This window comes from Cheilinus undulatus, linkage group 3 (genome assembly GCF_018320785.1).
Source record: "Cheilinus undulatus linkage group 3, ASM1832078v1, whole genome shotgun sequence".
In the NCBI taxonomy this organism is placed as follows: domain Eukaryota; kingdom Metazoa; phylum Chordata; class Actinopteri; order Labriformes; family Labridae; genus Cheilinus; species Cheilinus undulatus.
Genome location: NC_054867.1, coordinates 26,989,886 through 27,002,072, shown reverse-complemented (window position 1 = coordinate 27,002,072; position 12,187 = coordinate 26,989,886).

Genomic DNA, 12,187 nt, shown 5'->3' with positions numbered 1-12,187 from the left:
AACCTGGATGGATGGATGGATGGATGGATGGATGGATGGATGGATGGACAGAGAGTAAGAAGTTTCAGTGCCTATGTTACCTTCCCACCTGTATGTCTTAGGTAATCTATGCATCCTCCCACTGAAACACCTACTATACACACTACGAAAGGTTACTTACATGGAGACGCCACAACAACAGATCTTAATATTAAATCTCCTGTGGAGAGCTTTTAGTTTTGCAACACTTTCAACAAAGCAATATCTGCTACCTCTTGTACTGATTTTATTCATGCTTTTTAACTGACTGGGAATTTTGCCTTGGACAGATTTAAAAAAAAGAGTGTTTGAGACGGGTATTGCTGCAGCTCAGAGACCTCTCTGACACAGCCCTCTCCCACAGAGACCTCTCGACTCTGTTCCATGGTGGCAGGTCTTTACAATGGCAAGCTAACTGGAAATTATTATTTTCTATGGGTGGGTGGCTGTTATCATTCGTATGATTATTTGTAGAATAACCTTTCAGTTGGTTCGTAGGTAAGCTAAAAATACAAATAAAAGAAATCATTGGTTTGGGTTAACAATAACCAAGAAAAAAAAAATTTTTTTTTTGTTTGTTTACTTTTTAAAATGGAGTCAGAGGTAAGTAAGGAGCTGCAAATAAACATGAATTAAGTTCTGAGTCTTTTTTTAATATCGTTTGTTGTAGGATATTAAGTTAATATATTAATAGTTCTATCCCAGCTTATATAAGAAATAAGTAAATATGCATAAATGTAAATATAACAAAGTGCATTGTCGTAATTTAATAAAGAATAAAACTTAAAAATGTGCATGAAGGGCATTTTTATGTAAAAAAAAAAAAAAATTGAAAATTAGAAGTATTAGAAGTATTAGAAGTATCTTGATTTAATATGAAATATAACCATACAAAATAAGCAGACAATGGGACCAGATATGATCTTTTATGGTGAAAATTAGAAGTATCTCCTCTTAATTTAATTAAAAATATGAAAATAAATAATCAAAGTAAAGAAACAATGCAACAAGATCAGAGGCTCATGAGCTATCCAGATGAGAACTGATGCAATCTTTTATTTTGAAAATTAGAAGCCCAAGGCGTGGCTTCTAGGTTGCTTCCTGGAGGTCTGTATATGAGAGACTGAATCAGAGAGGTCTCCAGGCTGCAGCTATACACTCTTAGAGTGGCTAGGTAAAAAGCCTCTTCTCAGTGCAAACCCATGAAAAGCTTTGATTTGGAGTTTTTTGCCAACTCCAAGCAGGCTTTCATTTGTTTTGCACTGAGGAGAGGCTTCAATCTAGCCACTCTGCCATACCCCCAGATAGGTGGAGGGCTGCAGTGATGTTTGTCCTTCTGGAACTTTGTCCCATCTCCACACAGGATCTCTGGAGCTCAGTCAGAGTGACCATCGAGTTCTTGGTCACCTCTCTTACTGAGGTCCTTCTCCCATTTGCTCAGTTTGCTCAGCCAGACGACCAGCTCTTGGAAGAGTCCTGGTTGTCCAAACTTCTTCTATTTGAGAATTATTGAGGCCACTGTTCTCTTGGGAACCTTCAGTGAAGCAGATGTTTTGTAGCCTTCCGCAGATTTGCGCCTTGCAACAATCCTGTTTCTGAGCAGTGCAGGCAGCTCCTTTGACCTCATGGCTTTGTTTTTACTCTGATATACAGCTGTGAGGCCTTCTAGAGAGAGGTGTGTGCCTTTCCAAATCATGTCCAAACGATCCTATTTACCACTGATGGACCCCAACCAAGGTGTAGAAACATCTCAGAAAAGATCACTAGAAATTGGAGGAACCTAAGCTAAACTTCAAGTGTGGGTCTGAAAACTTATGTCAGTGTGATATCTAAAATTTTGTATTTGTAATTAATTTGCAAACTTTTTAAAATTCTGTTTTCACTATGACATGATAGAGCACTAAATGTAGATTGATGAGAGAAAAATGCTTTTTTTTCACTGTATCATCAGGCAGCTACATAACAAAATTGAAAAAGTGAGGAGGGTCTGAATACTTTCTGAATGCACTTTCAGTATTAAATTAATGAAGGTATGGAGCGCACTCTTGAATAATCAGTAACTCTGCTTTCACAGACCTTCCTTTGGCTCATGGAAAGTGAAATGTGATCTCTTTGTCGGGCTTGCAGTTGTGTTTAATAGAAACTACCAGCAGATGGAAGCGCAACACAAAACAGCAAATGCCCTGATGGACTGCAGACCAAATATCACTTTGATTTTGATCAGATTTTCAAAGTACAGACACAGTTTGTACATTTGAAAAAACAACATTAAATCAGTGTCTCTTTTAAAATATTTTTAAACTACACCAACAATTTGTGTAAGAGAAGCATTCAATGGCAGAACTGTTCGGTGGTGTCATGCTGATATTTGACCCTGCTGTCATTAGAAAGAGACGCACTGATACTATATATACACATGCTTCATTATTCTGGTACTGTGCCCCACATTATTACCTTACCTCATTCATCTCTGCTATTTATTCCTGTATGTGAGGCTCATGTTTATTGATCTGCACCTCTGCAGCATCGTGTTGCACCATCATACACTGTGATGTGGCTCACACTGAAGTCATTCATGACCTTTTCTCCCCTTTGTTTGAGTTATTTTCTGGATTTTCTTTCAGAATAAAAGTCTTAAAGTAGTATTTCAACATTTAAATTATAACCATAGCAGTTGCTAGGAGCTGTAGTCCCCCATAATCAAACAAAACAAGACAAAGAGTATCACAGGAAGAATCAGTGGGTGTGAAAATGTCCTATTATGCAATAGGAAAACAGCTTTCACTTTCTATTTACTAGAAAATAAACTTAAAATGCATCATATTTCAGGGAACTGACAGTGACTGAGTGATTCCGTCTCCTCTGAGATTGATTTCCACACCATCACTCTGAAGTTTGAGGGAAGTACAGATTATTAGTCTCTGGCTAAAAGATCTCTCCTGCTCCACGGGTGAGTTTCTTTCCAGCGTGATTTTATTGTCGTAGTAAGTGAAAACACCATTCATCTGGTTTGTGTCACGACTGGAGCAACTATTTCATGCGTCATTCTTTCATCCACAGCTCAGGCCCATGATACACCTCCGCCCAGCTCGCTGCAGCTGTGATGGGAGCCAGACTGGAGTCTACAGAGAGGAGAGAAACAGGTCACTGCCTCACTCTTAACATATGTGACGTTTCTAATTATCTAAGCCATCAAGAATGGCCTGTTTCTCAATATGTATTTTCATCTGACCGCAGACAAAACAGGCACAAATATCAGCCTGCACATGTCCATAAATCTGTAAACTGCTCCATGATTTGGGCCTACATCATCACTCATCCTCTACTCTCCCTCACTCTCTCTCTGTCTTCGTCGGCGCTCTCGTCCTTCCCTCCCTCGCCTCAGAGCCAGATGGATTACCTCATCAATCAAAGTTCCCAGAATCACATCCTGTGCGAGTGTGTCCCACCAATGCAGAGTCTCCATTCAGGAGGAAAACAGTGCGGGGAACTCAATGCAGCCATTTTGAAACAACAGTCAAGACAGATATTCCTGATCATAACTCTCTTTTTTGTTCTCGATCTGGAGAAACTCCACAGGAAATTGATCATCTTGCCTATGCATGAATTCCTCTTGAATGTTGTTTGGGAAATCAGCATGTCAGAATGTCCTGGGGCGTACTTGGGTGGTTTGACACATTGCAGATGTCAGGCTGATGTAAAGGAGAATCTAAAAGCTTATTCTCTCTTAGAGGATCTGGATGAAGAGACTCTTTGAGATCTTGATCTCTACCTCTACTGGTGCTTTCAAATTTACACAAAGCTTGAAATTCAAATTAATTTTCCAGGTGAGCTGCATGTGTGAATGCAAACAGTCTAGATTTTTTTTTACCGCAATTTAAACTGTCAGCCCCAGGGTAAAAGTTCTGGGTGAAGACATGTTGAGCCGACTTGTGAATGCAGCAGGAAAACATCCACCACCAGTGAGCAGCTGGAGTTGATGGCATTTGTTTCACACAGCTGGTTGGAAAATAGGCGCCATCTTGCTTCATGTGACAAAGCTGCTTCATTCTGATTTCTTCTTACAAGTAGGTTCTTTAACACTCAGTAGTTCATACAGTGAATGGATTCAACTACAAGCAGCGGCGTAGCCAAAGATTTTGGGTCCCCAGAAAGAATATTACACAGGGCCCCCTCTACTGGCTAGCCAAGCAACAAACGTGTAATTTCTATGCATTTTTATGTATTTTACAACCAAAATTTCTCCATTTATAAGAAATAATTTTACTGTGGTTAAATTAAATGTACTTGCATTATTTGCAGCACTAGACTACACCATTTGGACATTTTTAAGGGAAGAGCAGGCCCCCCAGTATTGTATTTTACTCTATTTAATACAAATTACAGTCTGTTGACTGATTCATTTAGCCACTTTTGATTCAGTAATGTCACAAATTACTAAGAAAAAATAAATAAAAACACACTTTTCATTACAGGCTTCTTAAGGGCCCCTCCCGACTGTGGGTCTGGGCTATCTGTACCAAAGTAAACAACCATTGTACTCAACTAAAAAGTAGTTACTCTGGTTAAAATGTACTTAAGTAGAGGTCAGTACTAGTCTATAAATCTACCCAAGTAAAAGTATTTAATTTAAAGTTTACTCAAGGTACTGAGTAGCTGTTTATGAGTTGCACAGTAAAATATGATCTTTCCTTATTGGCAAAAACAACAGAACAGACCTCCGACCAGGTTGTTCAGGTTAAGTCCCACTATAAAAAAGTAAAATACAGAGCAAGATTGACAGTGTTAATAAAACTCATATAGAGTTAAATCAAACATTACAAAAGTGTCTTGATTGGTTCACACTACACTTGAAACTAAACTTTAAAAAGTGTTAAATATTTTACAATATGAAAGAGCTGCATTAACTCGTGGTAAGCTGGGTCTCCTCTTGAAAGAATAAAGCCTATAGACAACATCACAGCAAAAAATACATACTGATGAAGAATAGCATGCATCCTTAGGGAAAACCCAAAGTAAAATTCTAACTTAGTGAATAACTTCACTCATGGTGCAAATGTGTCTCACATCTAAAACAACAATCCAACAGAAATATCAGCAAAAGAACCCTAGCTGGGCTCACTGAACAACAGTCAACATCCAAACAAACTAAACACATATACACCACATCTTAACACTCTGCCCAAGGGCATGATGGGAACTTCGCCCACCCACACCCTAGATTTGAAATCACAGTGGTTGGAATTTATATCAATTAACTCTTTGCAGAGTTAAACTAAAACTGCTATATCAACACTGTCAAAGACACTGAAGACCATTTCACTCAGAATGGAGTAAAATGACACTTTAGGAGTTAAAATAACCCTGAGATACACTGAAAAAAAGTAAAACATTGATTGAACTTTTAAAAAATGAAGTAATCAATCACAGGAAACATTTTGAATTGAATCATTTTTTTTTAAATTAGGTAAATGCAAATTTTTTTAATTCATAGAAACTATGTTTAAAGGTTTAACAAACCTAATTATTTTAGATTGTCCCAAACTAAAAAAAAAAATTTCCCTTAAATAACCAATATAAATATTCCACTCATTTGAACTCAAATATTTAAGTTCATACAACCATTTCATAAAGGTTGTAGAATTTTTTTTTCTAGGTTGTTTCAATTAAGAAATGATGGGGGGGGGGGCTCTAGCCTATCCCATCCCAGCCAATTTAGAGTCACCAATTAACCTAATGAGCATTTTTTTGGAGGTCAGAGTACCCGGAGAGAACCCATGCATGCACCGGGGGAACATGCTAACTCCGCACGGAAAGGCCCTGACCGGGAAGCGAACCAGCGATCTTCTTGCTGTGAGGCAACAGCGCTAGCCCCTCCACCGCGTGCCTCCCACAAGTCTTGAAAGTCAACTCAACACATTTTTCCTGAAAACTCCTGCTACTTTGGCCCGATGGGAGAGCAGAGATGTATTAAAGGGGACATATTTTGCCCTTTAAGACAAGTTTATATTGGTCTTAGAGGTCCCCAAAACATGCCTGTGAACTTTATTGCTGAAAAAACAGTAATATAGGATTCTTGCAGGAAATGGATGTCACTCTCCTGATGCTTCAGACACTTCTATCCAAAGTTTAGGACCTGACTGGGGTTTAAACCATCAATCTCCCAGTCAAAGGTCAGCAGGGTAACCCACTGAGCTATCCAGCATCTCTGCTAGTACCTGAGAGGAGGATCAAAAGACTCTACATATTTTTGTTAGAAAAACCTGAAAAAGTGATTTTTGCATAAGTCCCCTTTAAAATACTGCGGTGAAATTGCAACCATGTAAGAACAAGAACATCTCAGAAAACAAGAAGCTGACAGTCTCTGAACTTGGGCTGACATATCTGTAACCTCTGGAGATAAACCTCAGCAATAAGCGCAACCTCTTAGAGGGAGCCATGAAGGCTAAGGGTAAATTATATTTGGATTAATTCAACTGCACACAAAGCTTATGTTTTTCCTTTCCGTTACCAACTTGGCACCTTCTTCTCAGTCGAAGTCGGTTCGCTGGATGCCCGTGCTTGAGTATAGAGGGAGGGCCACTCAGAAAGTGATAGCTGCTGTTGCATTAAGTGTTTTTTGAATCCACTGGGGACCTACGGGATGTTGTTAAGAATGTGCATGTGCACAGCAGGCTTAATGCAATAAAAATACATTGATCCAATGACAGATTTTAATTTGGTGTCCAGCTGCCAGTTTAAATAAAAAAATATAGGTTCAACCATTAAGATAATTTAGAAGATTTAGATTTAATGAAAAAAATCAATAATTTTAGGCTGTTATAAAACAAAAAATTACATCAATCCAACAACAGCATTGTTGTACTTTTTTCAGTGTATCAACACTCCAGTTTTTGTTGTAAATTAGCTGTCTTGGGATGTGATGTGGCATCACTCTCCCATTATGTGATACTGTGTAGTCAATAAAAGTGGAAAAATTATATGAGTATTGTACTCACGTAAAAATACAGTTACTCTGGATAAAACTTACTTAAGAAAAAGTACTGATTTAAGAATGTACTCAAAAAAAAAGTACAAATACCCAAAAATCTACTCAATCACAGTAATTTGAATAAATGTTATTAGCTACTTTCCACCTTTGAATGTAAGACTCTGCTGCTTCATTTGCAATTTCTGCCTTTTTTTTTGTCACATTCTGTGTCATGTAATCGGAGAGAAGAGAGTCAGAAAGGTTTTGGGCTGCCTGTCCTGAAATTGTATGGAATTTTTCAGGAGTGCATGTGAGAAAAGTACTCACAATTTTCTTTGCTTTTACTGAAGTTTATCTCAAGATTCAATGAAAAGTCGTTCTTTTTAAAATACTGAATGCATTTTAAATAAGCAAATGCTCAACATTTTTAACAGAGTTAGATTCCTTTTTAAATACTGAATACATCTGGGTGCTGGTTTAACTCTGAGGGTAGAGCAGTTACCAGTTTACAGAGACTACAGTCTCTAACGCACTGGTTGCAAGATCAGATGGTCTTGATGCATGTTTGGTGCACGTCTTCTACCAGTCTCACTCTTCATGTTTCCTGTCTCTCTTCAGCTATCAGCTATTCATTCTATCATAATAAAGCCAAAAAACACCATAAAAACTTTAAAAACTATTGAAATCATTGAATTTCATAGTGTGATGACTGAATTAGATGTCTATCTAAGCCATCAAACTACAGAAAATCCCCAAATATGAATATCTAATGACTATTTAAATGTTGCTGAGTTATTTAAAAGCAAAACTTTTTAGCAATTTAACAAAGACAAAATTAGATTTGACTAATCTACAATAGTATAGATAGCAATGAATTAGGGTAATCAAATGATTACAGTTTTTCATTGTGATTAATCTTTCTGTTGACAGTGGCGATCAATCTCGCTTTTTGTTGCATTTTGAAATTCCATTATTTGCACCTAAGACTGGTTTTGTTTCATTTCGGACTTTTCTTCTGTCTTAAGCTAAGGGTAATTGACGTCCTGTTTGGATAAAGACCTGCTTTTATTTTGAAAGAAAATAAGTATGTACAGGTAATTTGAAGATTATGACATGAACTTAACCATGGAAAAAAGAGCTTGTGATGGATCCAGAAAGAAAATAAGGAACGGTAAAAAAGGGAAATAATTGATATTACATAATGCAGATGACTTTTGACTTGTCTACTGAGCTGTCTGCGAACTTTTAAACTAAACTGGGACATTACAATAAGACGGGTTATTTCACATCACTGCGGCTGCAGGGAAACACTGCTGTGGCTTAATCAAAGTGTACTGAAAAGGACAATAAACATGTGATTCACTAGGAGACAGAGAAAATAATGTATTTAATGTTAATATTTAATCTAATTAATGTAAAGTAATACACTTGATCCATTAAACATACTTAAAACACAACTACTACATAATGGAAACCATAAAGAAACACATCCCATACTGTGGTGCAGTAGATGATAATATTTCACATTAATTCATATTGAAGTGCCCCTCTAGTTTTAATAAAAGTGCTATGTGTGTAGTTATAAGGATGGCTTTAAAGTGTCCTCACTGATGGAAACACTTTAAAGTCAGACTGTAACCTCATTATACACACTGCACTTTATTTCACTGCATATTTGATTTAAATTTTTTATCTTCAATAATGTAAAGCGAGGTTACACATGGAGGTATTACAGATCAAAGATTTTGACCCCCCACCCTCCATCTATAGGAATTTGAACATGCAGAGACAAAGCTATACTATGTTTTACAGTCAGTATTTTTTTTTCGTTTCCTCCTCCAAAGGAACAATTATGGAGCAGGCAATGCTGATAACACCTAAGGAATTCAAGGCATGCACAAACAGCCCTTCCCCCATCAGCTCTGACTCTCTCCCCTTACCTCCCTCCCCCCTCCCCCCCGCCCTCATCCCTTCCTCTCCTTTCCTTGCTCCATCACCAGACTTTCCCTCTTTCTGCCTCTTTACACTCAAATCTGTTGCTCAGATTATTTCCAGCTGCAACCAGAAGCAAAACAGTGAGCTCAAGAAATTCTTCAGAACTTATAAGCCAAAAAGAATAAAAAGAGTGTAGAAAAATGTACATGAAATTTTGAGCTTAGCAAGTTTATGCCAAAAGAGGTGGAAGGGCTCTGTTGTCATTTTTTGTTGGGGATGTAGCTGTTGTTACTAATAAATGCAAAATTTTCCTTCGAAATCCAAAACATTTTTACTCATGTGATCTAACCGCTAGAGTAGAGATGCCGGATTTTCTTAATCAATGTTTACCGACATGAAAAAAGATTTACTGTTCAACATCAATGTTTATGTAAACATTTTAATGAATACCTAATTATATATACAGTCATGTGCATAAGTTTTAGGCATGTAAGGGGCTACAGATTCTTCACAGGCCCAATGTGTCACAACTGGGACAGGAGCAGGAGACAGGGCATCCAGAGTCAAGCTTGACACATATTGATTTTATATGTGTTCGGCTTCAAGTTTGATGGCATCTCTTTTGTCAAGGCCTTTTCACCAGATTGTGGCTTACTGAACCCTAAAGGTGCAAAATTTGTCATTTCTGCAACAGGTTATGTTCCCATGCCCCTGGTAATACACAAGAACATCCAGAGCACAACTGGTGTTGTGTCAGTCCACTTTCTTGTCCTTGCATACAACCAGGGGCATGGGAACATAACCTGTTGCAGAAATGACAAATTTTGCACCTTTGGGTTCAGTAAGGGGTGAATGTGGGTAGTAAGCACAGCCTAAGGTAGGCAGGTAGAACGGTTTGCCACAAGCCCTGGTCAGGCTGTGGATGTCCTAAGGGCCCGAAAACTAGCAGGGTCTCTGGGCACATACCAGGGGTATGACATGACATGACATGACCAGGCATGACAAGACATGAACCGACATGACATGTGATGACATGACCTGACATGTCATAGCATGACATGACAAGACCAGACATGACATGACATGACATGACATGACCCGATATGACATGGCATGACATGACATGACATGACCTGACATGACCTGACATGACCTGATATGACATGGCATGACTTGACATGGTATGACCTGACATGACAAGACATGACCCGACATGACATGACCTGATATGACATGGCATGACATGATCTGACATGTTATATCATTCCATATATCATATCATATCATATCATATATCATATCATATCATATCATATCATATCATATCACTGTAATGTATCATATAGAATCTTAGCATCATGTCATGTCCTGATGTTGGTTTCATGTTACTTGTGTCTTGTGACCCGAGTGTAATAATGGATGATACAATCTCGCTGGCTGCAAACATTTCTACCTACAGGTACCAGTAAAGACACCTAAGACCTGAATTTATTATTAATATCTCTAATATATAAATAAGACCATATTTACAGCCCTGTGCAGGACCTTAAAGCATGTTTGAACCAAAAACTGAGGTTGAAGTAAGGTGTAGATGTGGCAAGTAATCTGCATGACATGATGCTGCATGACATGACTGATATGACATGGCATGACATGAAATGATCCAACATGACATGACATGACATGAAATAATTCAATGTGACATGACATGACATGACATGATGTGACATGACATGAAAGGATATGACACAAATTGACCTGAAATGACATGACATATTTCAATATGTCATGATTTGACATGATATAATATGATTTAATACCATACGATACATTAGGAAATGTTGATATGGCATGATACATATGATGCCAGGTGACACAGTAGAACACCCTTTGATTTAAATTTTTCTTAGATTGCAAGTGCTGCACATTTACAGCTGCAACCACAGGAAAAAAGAAGAAAGGAAAGCAATGGCAGTGTAAATACACAATTCACATGTGGTGGAAGATACCAATAATTAAGCACATACAAATGAAAACACAAGTGACATATATCTCACATACCCATATTGCCCAAAATTTGCACAGAAATGATAATAATGATAATTATCTAAATGAGAAAAAGATTAAATACAATAATAGATATCTAATTTAATAAAAGAATGAGAACACCATGACATTATGCACTATACATTATCTATATAGCCTAAAGAATCATTCACTAAAATCTTGATTAGGGTGACAAATGAGTACAAATGAGTCACATTTGATCAAAAAATTGAAGGAAACATATCAAACAAACATGATCAGTAATCACATTTTCTGTAAAAAAACAACAACACTCAAGAGATCTCTTAGAGCATCCTAAAGGAAAAAATGTGGGATATTTTAGTTCATCCTGTATTGTAATGTCTTATTTTTTCCTAATGTCTTTTTTGGTGTTATATGTAAACATATTTTAGATTTCACTGTCTTATTCTTTAATGTCATTCCCCTAACGTTGAGTTTTAACTCTCTAAAGCACTGTGATCTTTGCTGTGAGGGGTGCTTCATACATGTTATTTCCTCACCTAAAGGCAGATCGAAGGGGGTAAAGGTTAAGGCAGTCAAAGGGTTGAATCCCTTCCACTGCTGTGGTCACTGAACTTTGACCAAACAGCAGAAACTACCTTTAGAAAGAAACAGAAAATAAAAACAACAGAAATAACACTGATCTGGCTTCTTTGAATTACCTACCTTGCTTAATGCATACAAACAAACAATACTTGCCCCTCATACAAACCTAACCTACCATGAAACACAAAAATCTGTCCTCGTCTGTGAACATGGGCTTCCCACACATGCTCACGTGTTACATTTTGACATTCACACATGAAACAGAGATTGTCAACATGCTCGGTGTTTGTTTTGTTTGTGTTCTACCATTCCCCTCAAGCCTTCCTCACCAAAACTTCCTTTCTCCCTCAAAAACACATTCCAACCACAATGCCTGAGTGATTGTCTGCTGTCTGACTGTCAGCCTCTGTGTGGTCTGCTCACTGGCAGTGTAAGAAACTTCTCTCACGTGAAGCAGCCATACACATCACTCTCTTTTTCTGAAGCTGTTTCTCACACATAATTTCACTGTTGCTACACTGATGTAAGCAGTGCCAAAATATCCCACCTCAGGCTGATTTCTCCTATGTATGACTTCAGTATGTGGTGTTATATATTTCATAGTAGGGCTGCCAAGATACCAGAGTCTTAAACAATGTCTGTTTTGGAAAT